This window comes from Zingiber officinale, chromosome 1B, assembly GCF_018446385.1.
Source record: "Zingiber officinale cultivar Zhangliang chromosome 1B, Zo_v1.1, whole genome shotgun sequence".
In the NCBI taxonomy this organism is placed as follows: Eukaryota; Viridiplantae; Streptophyta; class Magnoliopsida; order Zingiberales; family Zingiberaceae; genus Zingiber; species Zingiber officinale.
In genome coordinates this window covers 29,221,131-29,244,332 of record NC_055986.1, presented here as the reverse complement: position 1 = coordinate 29,244,332, position 23,202 = coordinate 29,221,131, and the positions used below count along the sequence as shown (strand labels likewise).

The 23,202-nt window shown below is 37.1% G+C and overlaps 1 pseudogene; it reads left to right on the top strand.

The window, feature by feature from the left end:
* The window catches only part of LOC122036279, a 148,743-nt pseudogene extending 126,403 nt beyond the window's left edge, over positions 1 to 22,340 (top strand).
* The last annotated feature ends 862 nt before the right edge of the window (positions 22,341 to 23,202 follow it).

Here is a 23,202-nt window from a genome sequence, read left to right as displayed (position 1 = left end):
CCTCTAGCGCTTCTCGATCCAATAGTTCATACCATCTTAAACATGTCTCTCAGAGTTTTTCCTCAATAGACGCAACTCCGACTTTCTCTCTAATGCTCTCATTTCTTATTTTGTTCATCCTCGTATGTCCACACATCCACCTTAACATCCTCATCTCTGTAACTCTCATCTTCTGCTCATGTGCTCAAGTCATAGCCCAACATTCAGCTCCATATAACATAGCAGGTTTAACTGCGGTTTTATAGAACTTACCTTTAAGTTTAAGAGGTACTTTATGGTCATATAAAACACTCGACGCTCCCTTCCATTTCACCCATCCTGCTTATATTCTATGTAAGACATCTCTCTCAATCCCTCCATCATTTTACAAAAATAATCCTAAATATTTAAATCTCTTGGTTCTGGACAACTCGTCCTCTCATATCTTAACAATTCTTCATTATTTCTAATATTGCTAAACTTAAATTCCATATATTCTGTCTTTAATCTACTAAGCTTAAAATCTTTCCCTTCTAATGTTTCCCTCCAAGATTTTAGTTTAACATTTACTCCTTCACATGTTTCATCTACCAAAATAATATCATCTGCAAACAATATGCACTACGGTACTGTGTCTTGAATATGCGCAGTGAATTCGTCCATAAGTAGTCCATAATTAAGGACTTAGAGCTAATCTTTGATGTGACCCTATCTTTATTGGAAATGCTTCAGTTACTCCGCCTGAAGTCTTTACTCTAGTCATTACATCCTCATACATATCCTTAATTAGTTCAATATATGTTACGCTAACACCTCTCTTTTCTAAAATTCTCCATATAATTTCTCTTGAGACTCTATCATAAGCTTTTTCTGAGTCAATGAATACCATGTGTAGATCTTATTTTTGCTTCCAAAATTTTTCAATTAATTGTCTAAGAAAATGTATAGTTTCTATTATCGACCTTCCAGGCATGAACCCAAATTAATTTTCTGTCACTGTGGTTTCATTCCTTAATCTTTTTTCTATTACTTTTTTCTAAAGTTTCATAGTATGGTTCATTAGTTTAATACCCCTATAGTTTGCACAATTTTGTGCATCTCCCTTGTTCTTATATGAGGGAACTAGAGTACTTATCCTCCATTGATTAGGCTTTTATTTCATTTTCAGTATCATGTTAAATAATTTTGTAAGTCATTCAATACCTTGTTTCCCTAAGCACTTCCATACCTCTATCGGAATATCATCTGGTCCAACAACTTTTCCATTGTGTATCTCATTTAAAGTTTGTTTTACTTCTGAAATTTGAATTCTACAATAAAAATTAAAATTTCTATGCTCATTTGACCTACTTAAATTATCTAAGTTAAGTTGGTCACCTAAACCTTCATTAAAAAGTTGATGAAAATATCTCTTCCACCGCTCTTTTATTTCTCCATCGTTTACTAATACCCTATTACATTCATCTTTAATACATTTTATTTGGCTAAGATCTCTTATTTTCCTTTCTCTCACTTTAGCTATTCTATAAATGTCTCTTTCCCCTTCTTTTGTATCCAATTTTTTATATAATCGTTCACAAGTTTCATTTTTTGCTTCACTCACTACTTTCTTAGCTTCTTTCTTGGCAATTGTACATTTTTTTAAGTTTTTCTTATTCTTACAAATATATAATTCCTTATAAGCTATTCATTTTTCCTTCAATTTCTCTTGTACTTTCTCATGCCACCACCAAGATTCTTTATGTAGTGGTGCATGCCCCTTTGACTCACCGAGTACACTCTTAGCTGATATTTTCAACTTTGATACTATCTTATCGCATGTTATATTAGAGTCATCGTATATTTCATCTAATGCTTGTACTTCTACCTTCTCCTTAAATATATTTTGCTCCCCATCCTTTAACTTCCATCACTTAATTTTAGGAATTGTATATAGTTTCTTTCTATTGATATTATGTTTGAGGCGTATATCCAACACTACTAACCTATGTTGGGTAGTTAAGATTTCTCCAGGGATGACTTTGCAATCTTTACAAATCTTTCTATCCTTTTTCCTAACCATAAGAAAGTCATTTTGTGATTTATTATTCCCACTTTTGAATGTGACTAAGTGTTCTTCTCTTTTCTTAAAAAATGTATTAGCTAAGATAAGGCCATATGCTATTACAAAATCTAATATAGTTTTCCCTTCCTCATTCCTCGTTCCAAACCCATAACTCCCATGTACTCTCTCATATTCCTCATTTTTCACTTCGACATGCCCATTTAGATCACTTCCTATTACTTCATTTCATTTAGTGGAATATTTTGTAATATTTCATCTAAGTCCTCCCAAAACCTTGATTTGGTAGCTTCATCTAATCCTACATGTGGGTGCATATACGCTAATTATGTTCATAGTTTCTTTCGCTACTATTATCTTAAGGGTTATAATTATATCCCCTTTTCTAATTACTCCTACAACTTCATCCTTTAACAAACTATCTACAATAATACCCACTCCATTTCTTGCTTTATTCTTTCCAGTGTACCATAACTTAAAACCCGAGTTCTCAATCATCTTTACCTTCTTGCATATCCATTTTGTCTCTTATACACACAAAATATTAATTCTTCTCCTAATTATCATATCTACTATCTTCATAGATTTACCAGTGACAGTTCCTATGTTCCATGTTCCAAATCTTAGATTATTAGTTTTCCTATCATATTTGTTCTTATCAAACCTATGATGTGAGAACTCTTGCCTATTTAACACTACACCCAAGTTCTCATGGAGATGTAGCGGTCCTTGCTAAGATGTTACAGTCGGACCCTGTAACGCGAACTCTTGCATATTTAGCACTACACTCGAGTTCTAAAGATGTAGCGGTCCTTGCTAAGACGTTATAGTCGGACCCTGTAACACATTCCTTCTGGGGAACAACCTAGCATTAGCACAATAGTTTAATGGATTTATTCATTGAATATTTGTCATAGTTTTGACGCTGACTGGCGACCTAACGCAACCCTCCTCCTTTATCCGGGCTTGGGACCGACCATGACCGATCGTCATGGACGGAATTAAAAATAATCCAAATCCGACCAACTTAAATAATCGACAGATCCGATTAAAAATGACTTTTTTTTCTACTATTTTCCCTATAAATTTTTATCTTAGTCTTAATAATTCATCATTTCATACTAATCATTTCATACTAAGTTATTACGTAAGAGCATCCATAATGCATCATCGTTATAACATCCACCACATCATCAAAAAGTATGAGGTGCACTACCACATCACCGTTATAACAACATATCTCTTTCACCCATATTATATTTTAAATATGTTTAAAAAATTTAAATTATTAGTATTATTTTTAATAATAATCTTACTTTTAAAAAAATAATTTTACTGTTTTTCAAATTTATATTTTACTATTTTTCAAATTTAAATTATAAATTTTATGTTTTACCTATCTCAATTTTAAATTTTAAAATTTATAATTTTTTAATAAATAAAATTTAAAAAAATTAAACATGGGGTGGGTACTTGCACACTCGACCTTTACTTGAATGCATTTAAGAATACCCTTTTGTAATGTTTTGAATAATAAAGGAGTGTTATAACACTTTAATAACATCAACATTGCGATGCTCTAATAATCTAAAGTATTTTAATTTTTAAAATAAAATTTAATTTAATTTAAAAAAATACTCTAAATCCTAAATTTAAATTAAAAATTTTTAAATCCTAAATTTTAAACAAGGGTAGGTGTCGCTATATGGCAAGCCCAATAACCCCCAAGGTCAACAATGAACTGGACTTAACCACTATTCGTTATGGATGGAAGGTGGCTTGATTAAGACCTTTAATTTGAGAGGCGTGGTGTCGACGATGGCACATTATATTTTTAGTTTAATGATCAAAAGTTAATTTTTAGAAATTAATGATTTAAGATTTATCTTATTATATGTTTAATATTTATGTATCTATATTTATTTATTTTCACATCCATAGGTTTAATATTACGAGACTATATTTTTTTAATTTGAAAAAGTAATTTAACCACGGAGTAATTAAAAAGTAATTGACTATTCGAGAATAACTAAACGATCTAAAAGAGATATGTTTATTTATTCAAAAGGGTGTGTGATTAGTTGGTGTTACACCTTGATGTTGGCGTAATGGTAAAAATATTATCATATGATTAAAAGATCATAGGTTTAAATCTTGGAAATAGCTTCGTGCATCGGATTACTTTATTTAAGATTTAGGTTCTTAATTTAATTGTATAAAAATTTATATTATATATTTCTAACTATTAATTTTGGATTCAATATTATGATTAATTTTTTTCTTTTCTTCATTTCTATATAGTATTAGAGTAGTTCTCTTTTTCTGATCTAATTTTTTCTGCAACCTCCTATTATTATTTTCTGTTGTCGCTGTCATCTCCTACTGCTGCTGTCGATTTCGATGCTGACATCTTTTCTACTAATTTCGATGCTGACGCCCAGTGCTGTCGATTTCGGCTCCGGTGATTTTTTTTTCTACTGATTTTGACGTCGACACCTTGTACTACCAATTTCGGCGCTGACACTCTTTTCTACCAATTTTGATACTAATGTCTTGTGTTGTCGATTTCAATACTGATGTCCTTTTCTGTTGATTTTGGCACTGACGTTGTATGCTGCCGATTTCTATGTCGACACCCTGTACTACCAATTTTGGCGCTGACGCTCTTTTCTGCCGATTTCGATGTCGATTTCAATACCGATGTCCTTTTCTACTTATTTCAGCACCGACACCCTATGCTGCTGATTTCTAAGCCGACATCCTTTTCTACCTTAGATTTTTCATGTGACTACGGGTCATCCTAACACTAATTTTTATGAATCGTACAAATGTATATCCTTACAGTTTGATTATTCTGAGCATTATTTATTTTGTCATCATGTCTGGTCATACAGATGCTTCATAGAAATATGATCTGTATATATGTGTTAGAGCGGTTTCAACGGTTCCTTGCTTCACAACCCTCTATCATGTCAGCTTTCTTTTATATAGGTTTGTCATTGTCTAATATTTCAAGTATATCTTCAGCCTTGTGGATTTTGGACTCTGATGTCTCCCATCATATGTTATCTAATTTATCATCTTTTGTTTCTTTTTCTCCCAGTTCATCTATATCTATTATGACTGCTGATAATACTTTTATATCATTAGTAGGTGTTGGTTCAATCGTTACATCTTGTTTATCTCTTACTAATGTTTATTATATTCTGAATTTTATTTTAAATTTTATTTCTGTTAGTCAATTATGTCTAGATACCTAATCTCTTTTTCTTCATCCAATTATTATATTTAGGATCTGTAATCTCATAGGTTGATTGAGACAGACCATAGACAAGGAGAACTCTATGTTTTAGATCAACTCAAAGTATCAGAAGTTGTAGCTTCGAGTGTGGATTTTTCATCTTTTAATCTGAGTCGTTCATCTTCTGATTTTTATTTGTGGTACTTTAATTTAAATCATGTTTCAGCATCTCGTTTGTAGTTTTTTAACTTCTACAAGAGTATTAGGACCTTTAAAGAGTTTTGATATTTCTGATTATGGTGGTTATTGTTGGATCGATACGCACACGTGAGGAGGGAGTGAATCACGTGATTTTAAAAACTTGTTTTCTCATTTTAAAATCAAAGTGTATACAACAGAAAGTAAATAAGAAAACAAACAAAACACCAGAAAACACAAGCAGATTTTACTTGGTTCGGAGCCTTCGACGACTCCTATTACAAAACCAAGGTCTCGCGGACCTATCGATGGGTAATCCATTAAAAATCTCTTCCGGTACCTCCGGAAGAGAGAATCAAGTACATGAAAGATTAGGTCAAGTGCAACACACTGCACTTGTCCTTTTGTAGTAATTAAGCAAAAAAACAACATTACCAACACTTAAGGATTGAAAGAAGAGCACTTGTATTGATGTCGGTCTGCCGGGCATGATCGGAACTCTTCAAAGTAGTTGTCGGGCGCAGCAGCTTTACCGTAGAGTTGTAGCAGGAACCAGGAGCAATCGAAAGCTTAAACAAATGTGCAGTAGCTCGTATATCAGTGTTGTTTGAATGTCTTCTCGAGACTGCCTTATATAAGGCATGGAATGCGCCTTCCATAGCCGCTGAAGGCCCCTCCAATGGGTTAAACTTGATCCCGAACAACCCGACACTTATCTGTGGTGAGGTCAAAATTTCACCCTGCAGAAGGCGCCTTCCATAGCCATGGAATGCGCCTTTTATGAATAATACGAAGGTGTCTTCAACCACTGTTCATTCGAAGGTAAATATGCTCCTTTTGTCCTGAAAAATAACGTTAGTGCAAATAACCTGCAAAATAAATATTAGGATAATAATAATAATAATAATAATAATTAATAATAAAGAGTAGTAATTAGTTCCTATCCTCCCAGGACCAGGAACTAGTCAACGTCTCAGTTTAGGGATCATAAATAAACCTAAACTACACCGACGCTTACTGCCCCTCAACTGGGATGTGTCCTCACAAGGTCACTCTCCTCGAGTGACTTACCTTAACTTACCAATTTGTCAAACATCCGGTCAGCCCATCAACTTATATGAACTTCACACCAGCTATCCGGTCGGCCCGTTGACCTAACTAGATTTCTTGTCAGATATCTGGTCAACCCGTCGACCTATCTGGACTTCTCCTGCACACTTAATCAAGTGATTAGATCACAATAAAATCTAACTTAACTTACTTGTCATTCATCAAAATCTGAGTTATATCATTAATGCAAACTGCACCAACAATTGTAAACTGGCCAAATTTTCTACCTTACTATTTTCTAAAGTCTTTCTTTTTCTTCTGCTCCATTTGATTTTATTCATTTTGATATAGGGGACCCTCTCCTATTCTTACAAAAGAGAGGCTAAACTATTATGTTTCGTTTATTGATAATTGCACTCGTTACTCTTGAGTCTACCTTATAAAACACAGATCTGATTATCTTACCTTTTTTAACAACTTTAGATCTTTTATGAAAACTCAATGTTCTAGTGTCATAAAGTATTTTCGTTGTGATTTGAGGAGGAGGGGGTGAATACACTTCGAATTATTTTTCACATTTACTTGTTTCTTATGGTACTATTCATCAAACCTCGTGTATAGATACTCCTAAATAGAATGGTGTGGCTGAATGAAAACATAGATATCTTGTTAAAACAATCTGTTCATTTTTATTATCTGTCAATGTTCCTAGTGCCTTTTGGGGGGAAAGCAATGTTTACTTCTACTCATGTGATTAATAGAATTCTAACCTCATATAATTCAAGCTTGTCACCTTTTGAAAAATTATATGGGCATGCTCCTGTCTATTCCTCTTTGTGTATTTTTTGTTATACTTGCTCTGTCCTTCGTCCATATGTAGAGCATAATAAGTTAGCCTCTCGGTTTGCTCTTTATGTCTTTTTGGGTTATAGTATTAGTCAAAAAGGATATCGTTGCTTTGATCTCATTAGTAAAAAATTGTATGTCTCTCATCATGTTGTGTTTCTTGAGCATATTCCATTCTTTTCTATTCCAGCTAGTTCACATAATATGACAAAATCATATCTACTTTACATTGATCATTTCAATACCGACATTGAGGAAGCTTCACCCACAGCTTGTGCTTGTAGCTCAACTGAATTTGATACTTTGGTTCCTGAGATATCCGCTCTGCATGCTCCTCTTTTTGCCACTACCCAATCATCTTCTAAAGTTACGGATGATCCTTCTTTCCACCATCGTCAATCCACTCATGTTCGTAAGTCTACTAAACTACCATATTTTGCTTACTCTTGTTATTGTTGTTCTTTTACTTTATTTGTTGCATCTGTTCATTATTTTTCTGAGCTTGTATCCTATAGAGAATTTGTTTGTAATTCACTTTGGCAGAGTGTTATGGTTGAGGAACTAATTGCTTTACATCAGACTTATATATGGGATTTAGTACCATTGTCACTAGGAACACACACTATTGGTTCTCGTTGAGTATATAAGATCTGATTCGGTGATAAGGAGGGGCCCCGGTCAGCTGGGTGGTCAATGATAGGGTGGAGGTGAAAGTCAAGTTGGTCAATGCCCCGGTATTATCGTCCGATCGAGCAACCCCTTTTTCCGACTGGGATGAAAAACCGTCGAGCCTACATGAAGTAGATGTTAGCACAGCTTGGTCAGGTACCGAGCTTTCGGCGCTCAGACAGACAGGGTATGTGCCGAGCGACAAGCCCGTTCGGACTCACACCGATAAAACAATGACGACTGAGCAGACTACAGTCAGACACAACTCCGTTCTACATAGCAATGAAGCCTGGACAACGGATGCTAGCCGAGCGGCCATTCCGCTTGGCCCGAGGACAAGATCGACCGGACGACCGATAGCTGACCAAGCGGCTCTTCCGCTCTGCATGTAACAGATAAAAGGAGGATCAGAGGATATCCTTATGGGAACCTGTGATGTCGACAGACGGCATGGTTGGCGGCATGGTCAGGCAAAAGATTGTACGATGGAAGCTTCCATTATCTTGTCAGAGATATGCTCGTTAAGATATGGTGTCAGAGGCACTTTTCTGGCACGTCTCTTCAAGGTATGCTTTGAGGAACGTCCACGCATCGGGGAGCGTGCATACGCTCCAAGGGAGTCCTATATAAAGATCTCCAAGCTTCGACGAAGGTATGCATAATTTCTACTGTAGCCATAGTTACTCTTCCATTTTGCTTACTCGTTTCTTTTACATCGTCGGTGTTTGACTTGAGTATCGGAGGGTTATCACCGAGGAACCCCCCCCCCCATCTTGGCACTGACGTTACTGTGGTTGCAGGCTTCATCGACAAGGAGTCCACCACCAGTCATCAGGAGCGCCACGTCCCCAGCATCCATTGGCTCGACTCTTGGACATGATCAAATTTGACGTCGTCTGTGCAAATCAGACTCAACCCGAAGATATACATGACGCTCTCGTGCAGCAGCTTGTGGATTGTTAGGATGTATACTAAAAGTCTAGCTTTTGGTATAAACATTTATCTAGAAATAAGAATCACATTGGTCAAATGTCTACATTTATGATAAATGTAGTTGTTCAATTAATTTATGTTGTAGATAACATGGTGTGTGGTGTCACACACAGAGGATCATGTTATCAATACCTTATAAATTATAAACAGTAGCTCACGACCAAGATGGAAAGGAACAAACCATTGGAAGGTCATAGTGTAATTAGGTATTAGTCTATCTTAACTATATAATTACACTAGTACACTTAGAGTGTATTAAGTAGGACCATTAGAGGTCGTTTCTTTTATACTGACTTTATAAAGGAACAAAGACCTCAGTTATTATGGAAGTGTGTGCTCTTAATCCTAATATAATAACAAGCACATATATTTGATATTTGTTTCTTTAATTTATCAATGGGTGAGATTTAGTTCGATAAATCAATAAGTCTGATAAGTTAGGAAATGATATCACTTATAGTGTGTGTTGTTGATTATAGAAGGAAACTGTGTCCTAGTAATTTAGGTTGAGAATGTCCCCAAGAGGAGCTCATAAGGATTGTCATGTTAAACCCTGCAGGTGGACTTAGTTCGACATGACGATAAAGTTGAGTGGTACTACTCTTGGATTAAGATATTAATTAAGTGAGTTGTCAGTAACTCACTTAATTAGTGGGCATTCATTATCTTAAACACAGGGAGACTAACACACTCATAATAAGAAGGAGCCCAAAATGTAATTTGGGATTGATGCGGTAGTTCAATAATAGTTCTTTAGTGGAATAAATTATTATTGATGAAATTAAGTTGTGTGTTCGGGGTGAATACGGGAAGCTTAATTTCATCGGGAGATCAAAACCAATTCCTCCTCTTAGTCCCTATCGTAACTTCTTGTATATAGAAAATTATATCCATTCAAGTCCATCTTCTAATTCATGTTGTTGGTGTTGCTTCACACTGCTGAAATTAACATGAACAGAACAGCAACTTATGGGAAGCTTGTGAACATTTTGCTTGCCAACGTTGATGTGTCAACATGAGAAGCTGTGATGTGTCAACGTGAGAAATTTTGAAATGCCAACGTGAGAAGCTTGAGAAGCTTTGAGATATCAACGTTAAGCAACTCACGGTTTTTGCTTGCAAATTAAATCAACGTGAGAAGCTTGTTTAAGCAACTCACGTTTTTGTTTGCAAATTCACGTGAGAAGCTTGTTTAAGCAACTCACGTTTTTTGATTGTAAATTAAATCAATGTGAGAAGTTGCCAACGTTGATTAATGCTAAGGCCGATCACGTGGAATTAAAAGGAAAGGATTTTAAATTTACAAATCACCATGAAGGAAAAATTATTGGAAAATTTTTTTATAAATTTCTAGAAATAAATTAGGAAGTTTTTATTCTTGTAAATAAAAAAAACTTCCTTGATGGAGAATAAAAGTGGTCGGCCATGTAATTAGGAAGTTTTTAATTATTTTTTAATTAAATAAAATTTCCTTTTCATGGCAAAAGAATTAAGGAAGTTTTTATTTAAATTTCCTTATTTGCCAAGACCAAGGATTATAAAAGAGGGGGTAGAGGTGTCTTCATGAAGAACAACCTCTATTCTTTTCCTCCCTCTCTTCCTTGGTTTTGGTGGCCGGCCCTATTTCTCTCCTCTCCTCTTGTTGGCCGAAACCTATCTTCTTGGTGGAGCTCTTGTTTATGGTCGGATCAAGGAAGGAGAAGAAGAAGAGAAAGCAAGCCTCGTCTCTAGCATCCCTTGGAGCATTGGTGGTGGCCGAAATTCTTCATCCTTGAAGAAATTTATTGTGGCCAAAATCTAGAAGAAAGAAGGAAGGTGGAAAGGTGGTTCTCATCTCGGAAGTTCATTGCCCACACAACGTCCGAGGTTAGAAGAGGAATACGGTAGAAGATCAAGAGGTCTTTGTCTTCAAAACAAAAGTATAACTAGTAATGTTTTTCCGCATCATGCTAGTTTTATTTCTTTGTAAAAATACCAAATACAAGAGGTATGCGATTCTAGTATTTCGAATTTGTTTTCGATGGTGTGTTTTTTTTTGTTTTTCTTTTCCTTGTGATTTGATTATTCTTTTCAGTTGACCTAAAGTTATTTAAGGAAATTAAATATTAGTTTTCCTTAAAAGACTTTGTCTAGTCCGTGGTGGTTGCTCCCATATCCAAGAAGGTCATGTGCCTCGCCACGTCAGTACTGGAAGCCAATTTTGGAAACTAATATTTAATGAAATTAATAACTTAGGTGATTTGGATAGAACGTGTTAAGTTCCGCAGGAGATCCGAGTCTAAACCTAAAAGAACAAATAGATTAAACTTTGGATCAAACGTGTTAAGTTCCGCAGGCGATCCAAGTTTAATTTAAAAGAACATATGGTAGCTAGGAAAATGTTCAGACCTTTGTACAAAATTTTTGTACAGTGGAACCATTAGGTTTTCCGAGTAGCAACCAACAATTGGTATCAGAGCTAGGGTTTTACCTCTGTGTATTTGGTATTAGTTTAATTGTGCACATGTCATATATAATTTAGGCAGGATAATAGTAGGATGTGCTAACTTTGTGGATGCAGGATCCAACTATTATGGCTTATAGATATTATGTGTGTGATTGGACCCTTGGACATGTCAAGGGCATTTTATTGTGTGTGCATGATTGTATTATAAAATACAGCAGAAGCTGTATTTAGTTTTATTAGGATTTTATTTTTGATCTAGATACATGTACATTCCTTCGAGGAATATAGGATCGAAAAATGTAAAATTCTATTTATGTCGCGGATCGAATCTTGCGAAGCATGGAACCTTTTGAGGACCAGAGGCGCAGCGGAACAAGGAGCAAGATGGATGCGACAACTAGACCCGGTGGCGGTGGCCAAAGATGGCAGTAGCTAGGGTTGGCGACACACGGAGGACAGCAATAGATAAAAGTCATAATAGTTGAAAATTAGTTTTTCTATTTATTGCTTTTTATGTTGTGTTGTGTGTGCTTGTTAGTATGCATGCTAGGTAGGCTAGCATAGTCAAAATTCCTCACTTTAAATAACTAAGTGGGAGAGGGATTTATTTTTAAATAAATTCCACGGTCTCCATTACTGGTTTATAAGTGATGCAATAAGCTTGTGTGTTGGCTCTGAGTGCCTTCCTCCATATCGGATGAGCTTATTTGCATATCACTAGCTTAAACTTCCATTTTGAATGACTATAGGAAGTTAATTAAGAGCATGTGATCTTCCCCATCGGAAGGGGCATAATCTTATTAATGGACTTAGTGTCAAGTAATGGTATACACTTAGGCACGTCTAATAGTATCCTCCCCATCGGAGTCACTGCTATTATTTGTGTGACCGAAGAAAACCAACTATTAATTTGTCAAATAAATAGGTTGACAAGATATTAAAATTAAAAATCCCTCTTACAAATGTTTGATTTTGTATACGTCCACACTATCGTGGCATACAAAATTCACGGTGTTTGAGGTAATTTTATTTGTCATAAAGATTTATTGACAAGATAATTAATGGGTAAACCCCTCCTCTTACAAATGTTTAATTTTGTATACGTCCACACTATCGTGGCATGCAAAATTCACGGTGTTTGAGGTGTTGGTGAATTTAAATAATATTATTTGAGGAATCAATGTTATTTTAAATTCAAAAGTTTTGACCAAATATTTGTTCAAAGACAGATCAACTATTAATTTTATTCGTCATAAAGTAAAGTTGATGAGATAATAAAATTAATGGATAAAATCTCTTTTTTGATTTTGTATACGTCCACACTATCGTGGCATACAAAATTCATAGGGATTTTAAAAGAATTGATCTTGACCAAATATTTTTGTGATTCTTAGGATTTAAAATATTTGTCAATCCCCTAGTTGTTATACTATAGAAAAGACTTAGTAGTCTCAATTGTAATGATTGGAAATAGGACTTGGACATTAAGGTAGACTGTCTTCTTAGAACTAAGAACAATTTAGGTGTATTTAATTCATTAGTTGAAACATGTCTAGTGGTGTTATCTACCAAAACCTGGAGTGCAGATATAGATGTCATTAATCATGTCTGCAATTCATTGCAGGGTTCCAGGAAACCCGACAACTAAATGAAAATAAAAACACCGTCCACATGGGCATTACTGCAAAAGTAGCAGCTGTTGCAGTGGGAGAGGTTTATTCTCTAATAGGAATAAAATATGGATTATTAGAAATTATCTTTACATACTAAGTTTAGAAAGAACCTGATTTCAGTTTCTAAAACTATTATAGAATAGATATTGTGTCTATTTTGATAACAAAGTTGTTATCAAGAAAAATAGGAAAGTTATCTATTCTGGTATGTTGGTTGACAATTTATAATCCAATAACTCCCATGATGCAACAAATGGAAATTAGTAGCATATTTTCTAACTTTAAGAGAAAGCAACCTTCGGAAATGAACCAATTATATCTTTGGCATCTAAAGCTAGGTTATATTAACTTAAGTAGGATTCATTGGTAGCTGATGAACTTTTGGGTTCATTAGTAGTGGAAATCTTTCCAACCTGCGAGTCTTACTTGGAAGGAAAAATAACCAAGAAGCTTTTAAGTCTAAGGGGTATGCAGCCAAAGATATGTTGGAATTGGTTCCTTCTGATTTGTGTGATCCTATGACTATCCAGGCAAGAGGTAGTATCAAATATTTCATCTATTTTATAGATAACTATTCAAGATACAAATACATTTACTTAATGTGCCGCAAGACTAAGTACTTTGATTAGTTCAAAGAATACAAGGCTGATGCGGAGAAACGTCAAAGTAAAAGTATCAAGACACTACGATGAGATCGTAGTGGCAAGTACCTCTTGGGAGAATTTAGGAGTCACTTATCAAAAGTAGGGATTCAATCCAAACTAACTGCACCTGGTACACCCCTACAGAATGGTGTAGAAAAAGGAAGGTATAGGACTCTTATGGAAATAAGTAGATTGATGATGAGTTATTTGGAAAATTACCAAATTCATTTTAAGGATATACTCTGGAAACAAAAGTGAACATAGTACCTTCCAAAGTCAGAACTCTCTACTCATATAGAATTGCTAAATAGGCATAAGTTGGACAGGAATTCACTTGTTTGTAAGTTATCCTAGAGAAATGAAAGTAGGTTTATAGTCTTAAAAATCAGAAGGTCATTGTTAGCATCAATGATCGATTTTTAGAAAAGAACTATGTAATAAACCACAAGCCCATAAGTAAATTTGTTCTTAAAGAAATTATAAAGGACATGTCTAATCTAGTACCAACTGTACAAGATGAAATATCACAAAAAAACTACAACACGTATCACAATTGATACACAATTATAGACAATACATCATCGTAGTGGGAGGGTTGTCAAACAACCAAAAGGATTCATGTTTTGGGAAAGTTTTTGGACTTGATCCCAAATGAACATGAGTCTGATCCCGGAAATATGATGAAGCACTCCAAAATAAAGATGCAGCATCTTGGCAAAGAGCAATGAATACAGAATTAGAATATAAGTATTCTAATCAAATCTGGAAGCTTGTAGAACCACCAGATGGTGTAAAAGCCATTGGGTGAAAATATGTCTACAATAGGAAAAGATGGATAGACAGGAAGGTGGAAACTTTCAAAGCAAGGCTAGATGAAAAAGAAAACTTTTTCACTAGTAGTCATGCTTAAGTCTATCCGGATTCTTTTATCTATTTAGCAAGTGGATGTCAAGACAGCATTCCTTAATGGAAGTCTTGAAGAAAGCATCCATACAAAACAACCAGAAGGGTTCATTGCAAAGGGCAAAGAGCATTTTGTGTGCAAGCTCAATCAGTCTATGGACTGAGGCAAAGCTTCAAGGTCTTGGAACATCCGGTTTATCAAAGGAATCCTGACTTATGGATTTATTTAATAACCGGATAAGTCTTGTGTATACAAAAGGTGTGATGGAAACGTGGTGATATTTCTTGTACTATACGTATATAACATTTTTGGTAGTTGGAAACAATATCAAAATGTTGTCAGAAGTAAGGGTATGGTTGTCCAAATAATTCGATATGAAGGACTTGGGAGAATGAATATATTCTTGGGATCAAAGTAATAAGGAATCGCAAGAAAAGAATATTTTAATTATCCCAAGCTTCATATATCAAAAAAAAAATCCTTGCTCATTTTAAGCATGCAAAACTCCAAGAAAGGTTTCTTACCTTTTTAGTATAGAGTAACTTTATCTAAAGAAATGTCTCCGTAGACATCAAAGGAGATAAAGGACATGAAGACAGTTCCTTATGCTTCGGCTGTGGGAAGCCTAATGTATGCAATGCTGTGTACGAGACTGGATATCTATTTTATCGTGAGCATAGTTATTAGATATCAAAGCAACTCTGGACAAGGACATTGATCTGCGGTAAAGCATATATTGAAGTACCTTAGAGGCACTAGAAATTATATGCAAGCTTACAAGGCAGTTGATTTAGTCCCTGTGGGTTGCACGAAATTTGACTTCCAATCGGATAGGGACAATAGTAAGTCAACCTCGGGGTTTTGTGTTTACTTTAGGAGGTAAAGTCATAACTATGGAAAAGTGATAAGCATAGGTGTTTTTCTAGACTCCACCATAGAAGCTGAGTATATGGCAAGCCTCTGAGGTAGCCATAAAAGCTGAATGACTCAATAACCTCAAGATAGACTTAGATATGATTTCTGGTTTATCCAAAGATTATTACAATTTATTGTAATAATAGTGGTGCAGTAGCAAACTCGAAGAAACCATGAGTCTATAAGGCAAGTAAACACAATAGAGCACAAGTACCACCCAATACGAGAAATCGTATAAACGAGGAGAAGTTGTTGCTGCCTAGATTACATCAGATGATGACCTATAGATCTTTTCACTAAGACCCTTAAGGCAAGAGCTTTTGATGGGCATGTTGAAGGGTTGGGAATCAGATGTATGGCAGCAGATATAGCAACTTAGTCTTTTAGTATAAGTGGGAGATTGTTAGGATGTATACTAAAAGTCTAGCTTTTGGTATAAACATTTATCTAGAAATAAAAATCACATTGGTCAAATGTCTACATTTATGATAAATGTAGTTGTTCAATTAATTTATATTGTAGATAACATGGTGTGTGGTGTCACACACAGAGAATCATGTTATCAATACCTTATAAATTATAAACAGTAGCTCACGACCAAGATGGAAAGGAACAAACCATTGGAAGGTCGTAGTGTAATTAGGTATTAGTCTATCTTAACTATATAATTAACTAGTACACTTATAGTGTATTGAGTAGGACCATTAGAGGTCGTTTCTTTTATACTGACTTTATAAAGGAACAAAGACCTCAGTTATTATGGAAGTGTGTGCTCTTAATCCTAATATAATAACAAGCACATATATTTGATATTTGTTTCTTTAATTTATCAATGGGTGAGATTTAGTTCGATAAATCAATAAGCCCGATAAGTTAGGAAATGATATCACTTATAGTGTGTGTTGTTGATTATAGAAGGAAACTGTGTCCTAGTAATCTAGGTTGAGAATGTCCCCAAGAGGAGCTCATAAGGATTGTCATGTTAAACCCTGTAGGTGGACTTAGTCCGACATGACGATAAAGTTGAGTGGTACTACTCTTGGACTAAGATATTAATTAAGTGAGTTGTCAGTAACTCATTTAGTGGACATTCATTATCTTAAACACAGGGAGACTAACACACTCATAATAATAAGAAGCCCAAAATGTAATTTGGGATTGGTGCGGTAGTTCAATAATAGTTCTTTAGTGGAATGAATTATTATTGATGAAATTAAGTTGTGTGTTCGGGGCTAACACGGGAAGCTTAATTTCATCGGGAGACCAAAACCAATTCCTCCTCTCGGTCCCTATCATAGCCTCTTGTATATAGAAAATTATATCCATCCAAGTCCATCTTCTAGTTTGATATGGGTTAGGTTTTGTGGGTCTTCAGATGAGGAAAGAAAAAGAAAAAAGAGTCAAAGGAGGAAAGCCAATAACGACCGATGCACACTCCAGAGCAGAGATAACCTAATATCGGCCAATACATGTCTGTCGAATGAAGGTAGGTCAATATTGGTCGATACATGCCTGCCGAATGAACGTAGGTCAATATCGGTCGCTACATGCTTGCCGAACGAAGGTAGGCCAATATCGGTCGATACATGTCTGTCGAACGAAGGTAGGCCAAAATCGGTCGATACACGCCTGTCGAACGAAGGTAGGCCAATACCGGTCAATATATGCCTATCGAACGAAGGTAGGCCAATATCGGTCGTCACATGTCTGCCGAACGAAGGTAGGCCAATATCGGTCGATACAGGTCTGCCGAACGAAGGTAGGCCAATATCGGTCGATACATGCTGTCTGTATAAAGGTAAGTTAATAACGACCGATACGCATGCCAAAGCAAAGATAGCCCAAAATCGGTCGATACATGTCTGTCGAACGAAGGTAGGCCCATATCGGTCAATACATGTCTGTCGAACGAAGGTGGGCCCATATCGGTCAATACATGCTTGCCGTATCAGGGTAAGTTAATAACGACTGATACATATTCCAGAGCAAAAGTAGACTAATATCGACCAAAAGGATTAACGAATGCCTTAGAAACATGTTGAATAAAATATTATTGCAAATAGAAGTCACATGAAGAAGAATCATACATGAATATATCGAATAGAATAATTTATGATGGAGAGTATATATTTTTTGGCGGGAAATATGCTTTCAGATTGTCTTGCAGGCGCTAAACGACAAAGAAGGTACATCTGGGGTACAGAAAAGATTCCTTAAAAATCATCTTCCTCAAGTACGCAGCTGATGTCATAACAAACTCTAACAAACCGGGGTCCACTTCATGACTACGGAGGTTATATGAAGTGGTATAAAAGGGGGAATCCTCTCCGTTGGCTAGGTAAGTTCACATCTCTAATTCTGGGGCTACTGTTCATCTTCTTTCTTCTTCTTTCCTCGGCATCAAGAGAGATCCCTAACTTGAGCGTCGGAGGGCCTAGCCAGGGATTCCCACCCCGGTCTTAGGTCACTGACGATAGTGTTGATTGGTCTCTTGTGCGCAGGGAGCCTCGGGAGCTTGAAGGCTCGGTTTTCTCCTATTTGGACGGGGATTTCTTTCTACTTATCAGATTTCCTTCGGTGACTCGGGTTTTCTTCCGATCCGCTTTGGGTTTCTCGGGTCGAGGTTTCACCGTCATTATTCTTCGTCATTACAGTGGTTCTCCTTCTACCGGATCTCCTTCACGGTCAGCTTCTCAGACAGGATCAAATTTTGCCCGTCTGTGGGAAACTTCGCCTGAATCTGAGACTACGTGATGGAAGAGGCTGGGAAGTCAAACCTACTTACTATCAGTCGCGAAGATTTGGATCTCCTCATTAATTCCCATGTTCAGAAAGCCCTATAACAACAACAGCAACAATTGCAAGCTCATACTGGGGCCACTTTGCCGACGGCTCATCATCCGGCGATTTCAACTACTGAGCATCGGAAAGGAAAGGAGATAGAAGAAGAAGATACCTGGAAAATTTATGTGGATGGCTCTGCAACTAAACAAGGCAGTGGGATTGGTATTCTTCTTATATCCCCAAAAGAAGACAGACTTCAACTCTCCATTAGATTAAATTACAGAGCCACCAACAATGAGGCTGAATATGAAGCTCTCATAGCTGGCTTACAAGCTGCTCGGCATGTAGGAGCAGTTCGAGTCCTTATATATTCTGATTCTCAGCTAGCAGCTCAACAATTATCAGGTAATTTTGAAATCAATAATGACATGCTTAAGTTATATGCAGAGGCATTCGATAAGTTGAAGTCTCAATTTCAAGATGTGAGCGTACAAAAAAATTCCTCGATCAGAAAATCAAGTGGCAGATGAATTAGCTAAGCTAGCCTCTGCTGTAGTACCATGGAGTCTTGATCGACCAGTGGAACAGACCCTGTTAATTTCATGTATTGAAAGACAGACTGATATAGAAATTTGAGGTGATTGGCGAGCTCAAATTATATTATATTTACAGCAAGGTCATCTTCCGAGAGATACAGAACAAGCCAGGGTATTTAAGAAACGAGCTGCTCAATATACTATGGTGGGGGAGCAATTATATAAAAGGGCTTTTTCCAGACCTTTGCTCAAGTGTGTAGGCACAGAAGACACACAATTTATTTTACAGGAAGTGCATCAGGGCTCTTGTGGTAGTCATATAGGAGGAAGATCTTTGGCTCACAAAATCCTCCTAGCGGGATATTTCTGGCCTACTCTACATGAAGATGCCGCTAAATTGGTAAGAACTTGTATTTCTTGTCAAAAGCATCAGAATATATTACATCACCCTACCCAGTTATTAAGAACCTCTATAGTCTCGTGTCCCTTCGATCAATGGGGTATGGACATAGTAGGTCCATTTCCTATGGCCGCTGCATAGAGGAGGTTCTTGCTGGTGACTGTGGATTATTTCTCTAAATGGGTGGAAGCAGAACCACTTGCTAGAATTACAGAAGACGCGGTCATTAAATTCTTATGGAAAAATATAATCTGTAGGTTTGGCATTCCTCATAAATTGGTCTCTGATAATGGAAGGCAGTTTCAAGGTGATAGAATCCTAGACTGGTGTCAGAGTTATGGGATTACCCAGGCCTTCACCTCTGTAGCTTACCCGCAGAGCAATGGTCAAGCAGAAGTAACTAATAGGGAGATTATTAGAGGACTAAAAACTAAGCTAGATCATGTTGGAGGTAGCTGGGTAGACGAGTTACCCAGTGTTCTCTGGGCATATCGTACTACGCCTCGTGAAGCTACAGGAATCACTCCTTTCCAACTAGTCTATGGAGGAGAAGCAGTAATCCCCATTGAGGTAGGAGTAGAGTCTGACAGAAGACAATTGTATGATGGAGATAATAGAGACCGACGACTTATGGAGCTGGACTTAATCGAGGAAATAAGGGATAAAGCTGCTACTCGTCTTATATCATATAGACAAAGGATGAGACAGAATTATAACAAAAGGGTCATCCCCAGATTCTTCCAAGTAGGGGATTTGGTATGGAAACGAGTTAAGCCTGTGGGAGATGTCAGCAAGTTGGCACCACAATGGGGAGGGCCTTATAAAGTGATAGAAAAGCTCGCGTCAGGCTCATACTATCTCCAAGATGCCGAAGGAAGAATGTTGGAACGTCCTTGGAGCGCTAATCATTTGCAACCCTATCGAGCCTGATTTGATCATATTACTTTAAATATGTTCACAGTTATTGGAAATCCCAGGCAAGTTGAGATACTTACAGTCTATGTACTTTGTTTCTTTGATGAAAGTCAAGCAAGATAAATATTGACACAGGAAATAAATATGGTTCATACAAATTGATAAATATCAGGAGAAGCCTCCTTTCTATTTTTCAAGTAGTAAAATAAGGGGGAATCATAAAGGCCTATTCAGCTCCCCTCAAGGAATTACAGGCCAACACGAGGTTAGCCCAAGTATTATACTTTCGTACAGATCAAAGTCGATCGAGAAAATCCTATGAAGTAACCCGGTCGGGTTTTCATAGGAAGACTCGGAGACTATAAACCAAAGTCGATCGGGAAGATTCTATGAAGTAACCCGGCAGGCCTTCATAGGAAAAAACGGAGACTATAAATGGAGACTATAAAGCAAAGTCGATCGAGAAAATCCTATGAAGTAACCCGGTCGGGCATTCATAGGAAGACTCGGAGACTATAAACCAAAGTCGATCGGGAAGATTCTATGAAGTAACCAGGCAGGCCTTCATAGGAAAAACCAGAGACTATAAACTGAGACAAAGCAAAGTCGATCAAGAAAATTCTACGAAGTAACCCGGTCAGGTTTTCATAGGAAGACTCGGAGACTATAAACCAAAGTCGATCGGGAAGATTCTATGAAGTAACCCGGCAGGCCTTCATAGGAAAAACCGGAGACTATAAACTGAGACAAAGCAAAGTCGATCGAGAAAATCCTATGAAGTAACCCGGTCGGGTTTTCATAGGAAGACTCGGAGACTATAAACCAAAGTCGATCGGGAAGATTCTATGAAGTAACCCGGCAGGCCTCCATAGGAAAAACCGGAGACTATAAACTGAGACAAAGCAAAGTCAATCGAGAAAATCCTATGAAGTAACCCGGTCGAGTTTTCATAGGAAGACTCGGAGACTATAAACCAAAGTCAATCGGGAAAATCCTATGAAGTAACCCGGTCGGGCATTCATAGGAAGACTCGGAGACTATAAACCAAAGTCGATCGGGAAGATTCTATGAAATACATCAGGCAAGATTTCAAGGATGAAATCAGAGATTTCGAACTAACGCAAGGTATAATTAATCAGGGAATCTCCGGGCTTCGAAGCCTAATTAAGCAGGAAGTGAGAAGGGATTCTATATGGGAGCTCAGATATATGAAAGTCTTTACAAGTTTTTTATGAATAATTCCTTAGTATCAAATGCACTTTTTCCACTGTCAGTTCTTACTTTACAAGTTTTTTATGAATAATTTCCTTAGACATTAGGAAAAGGGCCTTTCAAATCTGAAGGTAGTTCTTCATTAAGCCTGCGACGATTTATGAAAGATAGGGGAGGTTCTTTGGGTAGATATCCACCCTCTTTTAACTGTCGTAGAACTCCCGATACGGAATGATTTAGCGCACCCACTATCTTGCGAACAAATTCCCGAGCAAATGCCGGGGGCTGTAAGTAAACTTGCCGCCATTCTTCCCACCGACCCTTTTCCTGCTCCTTATAATTCTGGAAATCAGCTTGCAGCTTTGTGTTTTATTCTTTTAAAGCATCTTTCTCTGATCTTAGCTGTTCCAATTCCTTCTGGAGCAGTGATAATTCGTTATCTTGAGCTTTCCTCAGCTCTTGTTCCTGTAGAATAGTGAAATCATGAGAAGCCAGGTCCTGAACTTGGTCAGAAAGACAGGCATTATGAAGCTTCTCTACTTTCTCTAAGATAAGACTTTTCTGAGAAGCATCTAAGAGAGCTTTCTCTTTTAGAATGATCTCCAAACGAAGATCGGAATGCAGTCGATCCACCTGTAATTCTAAGGTTTTTCTAGCCAGCTCTTTGTCTTTTAATAGTTGCTGGCATTCTTCCAACTCTTGTTTTAGGATCCCCAACTGTTGATCCTGCAAGGCCACCTTCTCCTGCAATTGAGTCGGGTCGCTAGCGGAAGAAAGAGACGCGGCCCTCAATGTTTCCAATTGAGCTTTCAATTTAGTGTTCTCATGATCTTTAGCTGTGAGTAACTGATGGATATGCAGACTTGTGGCTAGAAACTAAATGAAAGGATAATGTCAATTAGGGATAAAGTTACAAAGCTAATAAACACATAACTGGGAATACTTACAGCCACTGCCTGACGACTATGGCGATCCGCTCGATGTGGGAGACTAAGGCCTCGTAATTATTCATAACCTTGCGACCAAGATTCAGCCAATAAACCTTGCAATTGCAGAGTGCCATAGCCAGGAGGACTAGAAGGCTGTCCCAATTGAGAAGGTAAGCCCACAGCCACTTTAAATAAAGGAGGGGAATGAGAAGAAGCCGGATATGGAGAAGAAGAGGAGGCAATCTGAGGAAAAGGGATAGTAAAAGCAGGAGGAACAGAGTGGGAGCTAGAGGGAACAGAAGGTAGTAGCGCAGGAGGGGTTGTTACAATTGTGGAAGCACTAGCGGTTGAAGGACTGACAATGGGAGAAGATCTCCGGCAAGGTGTTCGTTTCGCTCGAGGCCTATAAGGCAAGGGAGGCAAGGCCAATGCCAAGGATGTAGAAGGCACGGGAGGGATAGTGGTCATCTTAGAAGCAGGAACAGGAGAAGCTGAAATAGTAGAAGAAGAAGAGATAAGCAGACCAGGCCTCATCATTCGAAGAGCAGGATTGGAGATGATATTGGTGGGAGTCATTGGTGTTTTACCTCTTTCAAAAGAAATAGGCGCCGGAACAAGAGGAGTTTGTACAAAGGTACCAAAGAAATCACCAAAGGGAGAATCCTTGGTAAGTTTGGCTTTTTAACTAAAGTGACAAAAGGCTCTTCTTCTTCCTCTTCCATAAGTGCGACACCCTCTGCTTGTTGTTCTTCTTCAGAAAGCAAGCCCAAGGTAGAGGGATTGGGATCAGATTGGCGAGCCAGTAA